The following is a 4,566-nucleotide window of genomic DNA, read 5'->3' as shown; positions in this document are numbered from 1 at the left end:
TTTTGGTATTATTTAATGTCTTTTATGTTGCATCTCAAACACTATTTTCTGCTTGTCTAACTAATCTTATCAAACGCTATTGTTGCTTAATCCACCAATCCTCGTGGATCGACCCTTACTCACGTAAGGTATTACTTGGTACGACCCGGTGCACTTGCCGGTTAGTAGTGTGGTTAGACATAACACACCAGTGAACCCTATGGAAACACCTATAATCCCTCATGGAGAAATCATCCAAATTTCTCAAGGAAGGATCAACAAAAGCCTCAACAACGCTTTAACAATGGTTGAAGAAACAGGTTTAGCAATAGCAAGCCTTTTCCATCATCCACTCAGCAAAAGACAGAGAGTCTTGAGCAGGATCCATCTAGCTTAGCAAATGTAGTCTCTGATCTATCTAAGGCCACTTTAAGTTTCATGAATGAAACAAGGTCCTCCATTAGAAATCTGGAGGCACAAGTGGGCCAGCTGAGTAAAAGGGTCACTGAAACCCCTCCTAGTACTCTCCCAAGCAATACAGAAGAGAATCCAAAAAGAGAGTGCAAGGTCATTGAATTAACCATCATGGCCGAACCTACAAGGGAGGGAGAGGACGTGAATCCCAGTGAGGAAGACCTCCTGGGACGTCCAGTGATCAACATGGAGTTTCCCTCTGAGGAACCAAAAAAATCTGAGACTCATCTAGAGACCATAGAGATTCCATTGAACCTCCTTATGCCATTCATGAGCTCTGATGAGTATTCTTCTTCTGAAGAGAATGAAGATGTTACTGAAGAGCAAGTTGCCAAGTACCTTGGTGCAATCATAAAGCTGAATGCCAAATTATTTGGTAATGAGACTTGGAAAGATAAACCTCCCTTGCTCATCAATGAACTAAGTGATCTGGATCAACTGAGATTGCCTCAGAAGAAATAGGATCCTGAAAAGTTTTGTGGAGGAAAATGCATCCCCTGAGGCATCTCAGGGATTTCATGGTGAGGAATTTCCTCATGCTCTTGTTGAGGTCCATGATCTCTTGTTTGCTCCATCCTTTTCTTAGTGATGAGCTTTTGAGGTGAATCTCTCCATCTCCCATGACTCAAAGGTGGAAGCTTTTGCCTTTCCTTTCCTCTTTCTAGAGGTTTCTCTGGCCTTAGGTGTCATAAATGGTTATGAAAAAACAAAAGCAACGCTTTTACCATACCAAACTTAGAAGGTTTTAGGTGGAGGTGTGTGAATGGTTCGGCCAAGGGGGTTTTAGGTGGTTATGATGTGTGAAAAGGAAGGAGTGATGGTTTGAATTTGAGTGGGTGGGTGTAGGTGGGTTGTATGATGGTTTTGGAGGAGTAATGGAGGTGATTGGTGGAGGTTATTTTGTGGAAGAGGGTTATGAAAAGGTGTGAAGGGGAGAGAAGAAAAGGTGGGGATCCTGTGGGGTCCACAGATCCAGTGGGGTCAAGGACTTAACATCCCGGCTCTAATTAGGCGTGTAAAATGCCCTTAGAATGCATGTCTGGCATTAAACGCCAGCTTGCTGCTTGTTTCTGGCGTTTAACGCCACTTCCATACTCTGTTCTGGCGTTAAACGCCAGTCTGGTACTTGTTTCTGGTATTTAACGCCAACTTGATGCTTCTTTCTGGCGTTAAACGCCAGTTTGATACTTTTTACTAGCGTTTAAATGCCAGTAAATTCTTCCTCCAGGGTGAGCTATTTTTAAAGCTGTTTTTCATTCTGTTTTTGATTTTTCAGTAGTTTTTGTGACTCCACATGATCATCAACCTAAAAAAAATAAAATAACAATAGAAAATAAATAGATATAATTAAATAACATTGGGTTGCCTCCCAACAAGCGCTTCTTTAATGTCAATAGCTTGACAGTGGGCTCTCATGGAGCCTCACAGATGTTCAGAGCATTGTTGGAACCTCCCAACACCAAACTTAGAGTTTGAATGTGGGGGTTCAACACCAAACTTAGAGTTTGGTTGTGGCCTCCCAACACCAAACTTAGAGTTTGACTGTGGGGGCTTTGGTTGACTCTGTAGTGAGAGAAGCTTTTCATGCTTCCTCTCCATGGTTATAGCGGGAGATCCTTGAGTTTTAAACACAAGGTTGTCGTCATTCAGTTGAAGGACCAACTCTCCTCTGTCCACATCAATCACAGCTTTTGCTGTGGCTAGAAAGGGTCTTCCAAGGATGATGGATTCATCCTCATCCTTTCCAGTGTCTAGGATTATGAAATCAGCAGGGATGTAAAGGCCTTCAACCTTTACCAACACGTCCTCTACTTGTCCATAGGCCTCTTTTCTTGAGTTGTCTGCCATCTCTAATGAGATTCTGGCAGCTTGCACCTCAAAGATCCCAAGTTTTTCTATTACAGAGAGTGGTATTAAGTTTATTCCTGACCCCAGGTCACACAGAGCCTTCTCAAAGGTCATGGTGCCTATGTTACAGGGAATTAGGAATTTACCAGGATCCTGTTTCTTTTGAGGTAATTTCTGCCTATCCAATGCATTTAGTTCATTGGTGAGCAAGGGAGGTTCATCTTCCCAAGTCTCATTACCAAATAATTTGGCATTCAGCTTCATGATTGCACCAAGGTACTTAGCAAATTGCTCTTCAGTAACGTCTTCATTCTCTTCAGAAGAAGAATACTCATCAGAGCTCATGAAGGGCAGAAGAAGGTTCAATGGAATCTCTATGGTCTCTAGATGAGCCTCAGATTCCTTTGGTTCCTCAAAGGGAAACTCTTTATTGGTCACTGAATGTCCCAGGAGGTCTTCCTCACTAGGATTCACGTCCTCCTCCTCCTCTTTGGGTTCGGCCACACCAAGTAAGGTAATGGCCTTGTACTCTCTTTTTGGATTCTCTTCTGTATTGCTTGGGAGAGTACTAGGAGGAGTTTCAGTGACCCTTTTACTCAGCTGGCCCACTTGTGCCTCTAATTTTCTAATGGAAGACCTTGTTTCATTCATGAAACTTAAAGTGGCCTTGGATAGATCAGAGACTATATTTGCTAAGCTAGATAGATTCTGCTCAGAATTCTCTGTCTGTTGCTGAGTGGATGATGGAAAAGGCTTGCTATTGCTAAACCGGTTTCTTCCACCATTATTAAAGCCTTGTTGAGGCTTTTGTTGATCCTTCCATGAGAAATTTGGATGATTTCTCCATGAGGGATTATAGGTATTCCCATAGGATTCTCCCATGTAATTCACCTCTGCTATTGCAGGGTTCTTAGGATCATAAGCTTCTTCTTCAGAAGATGCCTCTTGAGTACTGTTGGATGCAGCTTGCAATCCATTCAGACTCTGAGAAATCATATTGACTTGCTGAGTCAATATTTTATTCTAAGCCAATATGGCATTCAGAGTATCAATTTCAAGAACTCCCTTCCTCTGAGGTGTCCCGTTACTCACAGGATTCCTTTCAGAAGTGTACATGAACTGGTTATTTGCAACCATGTCAATGAGTTCCCGAGCTTTTGCATGCGTTTTCTTTAGGTGAATGGATCCACCTGCAGAATGGTCCAATGACATCTTAGATAATTCAGACAGACCATCATAGAATATATCGAGGATGGTCCATTCTGAAAGCATGTCAGAAGGACACTTTTTGGTCAGTTGCTTGTATCTCTCCCATGCTTCATAGAGGGATTCACCTTCTTTCTGTTTGAAGGTTTGAACATCCACTCTAAGCTTGCTAAGCTTTTGAGGAGGAAAGAACTTGGCTAAGAAAGCCGTGACCAACTTATCCCAAGAGTTCAGGCTATCTTTAGGTTGAGAGTCCAACTATATTCTAGCTCTGTCTCTTACAGTAAACGGGAAAAGCATAAGCCTGTAGACCTCGGAGTCAACCCCATTGGTCTTAACAGTATCACAGATCTGCAAGAATAAGTTAAAAACTGAAAAGGATCTTCTGATGGAAGTCCATGAAACGTGCAGTTCTGCTGCATCAGAGAAACTAATTGAGGCTTTAGCTCAAAATTGTTTGCTCCAATGGCAGGGATTGAGATGCTTCTTCCATGTAAGTTGGAATTTGGTGCAGTAAAGTCACCAAGCATCTTCCTTGTATTGTTATTATTTTCGGCCATGTCTCCTTCTTTTTCGAAAATTTCTATCAGATTTTCTCCAGAGAGTTGTGCTTTAGCTTTCCTTAGCTTCCTTTTTAGAGTCCTTTCAGGTTCAGGATCGGCTTCAACAAGAAGGTTCTTATCCTTGTTCCTGCTCATATGAAAAAGAAGAAAACAGAAAATAATAGGGATCCTCATTGCCACAGTAAAGAGGTTCCTTTATGTGAGTAGAAGAAGAAAAAAAATTCGAACACAGAAAGAGGGAGAGGGTTCGAATTTTTAAGAAGAAGAGAAGTGTTAGTATATAAATAAATAATTAGAAGGAGATGAGAGAGTAGAATTTTCGAAAATTAAATAAAATAAAATAGAAATATTTTTGTTTTTAAATTAAAATTAAAATTAAAATTCGAATTTTTTTAAAAAAAAAGAAAAATTAAATTAAATTAAAAGTTAAAACAATTAGTTAATTAAAAAGAAATTTTAAAAAAGAGGAATGTGATTTTCGAAAATTAGAGAGAGA

General features: G+C 40.6%; 1 non-coding gene across 1 annotated transcript; it reads left to right on the top strand.

The window, feature by feature from the left end:
• The first annotated feature begins 3,567 nt into the window (after positions 1-3,567).
• LOC148567788 (small nucleolar RNA R71) lies at positions 3,568-3,675 on the top strand. The gene has a single exon (XR_015882854.1). It is a non-coding gene; the product is annotated as a small nucleolar RNA R71 (small nucleolar RNA).
• The last annotated feature ends 891 nt before the right edge of the window (positions 3,676-4,566 follow it).

The sequence above is a fragment of the Arachis ipaensis genome, chromosome B4 (assembly GCF_059453495.1).
Source record: "Arachis ipaensis isolate K30076 ecotype BB chromosome B4, ASM5945349v1, whole genome shotgun sequence".
NCBI lineage: Eukaryota > Viridiplantae > Streptophyta > Magnoliopsida > Fabales > Fabaceae > Arachis > Arachis ipaensis.
The sequence above is the reverse complement of the archived record's forward strand: the minus strand, read 5'-3'. Positions and strand labels throughout refer to the sequence as shown.